The sequence below is a fragment of the Schistocerca piceifrons genome, chromosome 3 (genome assembly GCF_021461385.2).
Source record: "Schistocerca piceifrons isolate TAMUIC-IGC-003096 chromosome 3, iqSchPice1.1, whole genome shotgun sequence".
Classification (NCBI taxonomy): domain Eukaryota; kingdom Metazoa; phylum Arthropoda; class Insecta; order Orthoptera; family Acrididae; genus Schistocerca; species Schistocerca piceifrons.
Genome location: NC_060140.1, coordinates 482,945,391 through 482,946,384, shown reverse-complemented (window position 1 = coordinate 482,946,384; position 994 = coordinate 482,945,391). Strand labels below are relative to the sequence as shown.

The 994-nt window shown below is 49.3% G+C and overlaps 1 non-coding gene across 1 annotated transcript; it reads left to right on the top strand.

Annotated features, from left to right (window-relative positions):
- The first annotated feature begins 583 nt into the window (after positions 1-583).
- On the top strand, positions 584-657 carry Trnat-ugu. Its single transcript has one exon. It is a non-coding gene; the product is annotated as a tRNA-Thr (tRNA).
- The last annotated feature ends 337 nt before the right edge of the window (positions 658-994 follow it).

The window sequence follows — 994 nt, the reverse complement described above, 5'->3', positions numbered from 1 at the left end:
ACTTTGTGTGTTCCATTGGTCAAATGGCCGTTTGCGTGTAAAAATGAATTCCTTGCAACAATCTTCGGAAGGGTCCAGGCCGGAGGAGTGGGCGTTATGGTCTGGTGAATGTTTTTGCTGCATTCCCTGAGTGATCTAGTCATTCTGAAAGGCACAGCCGATCAGAACAAATACGCATCTACCCTTGGGGACCATGTCCACCCCTACATGCTATTTGGTTTTCCTCGGCTCAATGGTATCTACCAGCAGGAGAGTGCAACATGACAGTTCGCTGTGTACGTGGGTGGTTGGAAGAGCACTAGGATATATACTAAGATGGTATCTGTTCTTTCGGACATGTCCAAAAGAACAGATACCATCTTAGTATATATATAGTTAAGGCTCACCGGCCATTTGACCATCTTCTTTTTCTGTGCGAATGCACAAACAGTGCCCGAATTCTTACGGGAATCTGCAACGCGCCGTGAGTAATGAGTATAATGAGTGGGGGCACTACGAATGTAGTGCGGGACAATACGTTGAGAATGTGGGTTTCGCGGAGGCGTGCCAGAGATAAATCCCTGCAGTCGCGCTATCCTCTGTGTCCTCGGTGGTTCAGATGGACAGAGCGTCTGCCATGTAAGCAGGAGATCCCGGGTTCGAGTCCCGGTCGGGGCACACGTTTTCATCTGTCCCCGTTGACATATGTCAACGCCTGTAAGCAGCTAAGGGCGTTCATTTCATTGTAAGAGCACTAGGATGACTTTACCGTACTTTCCTGGCCACCAAACACCCCGGATTTAAATCCAGGAAAGAATCAATGAGTCTACCTCAGTCGGTCTGTTCCCGCCATGGATCCTCAACCGACAAACCTGGCGCAGCTGGCCAGGGCACTGGATACGGCATGACTGTAAAGTCCTGTCACTACCTTCCAGGGTCTCACTGACTTCCCACAATAGCACCGGTCCGTGTTGCAGAAGTTGGTCAACGGATCTCAAATTGATTCCATATTTCT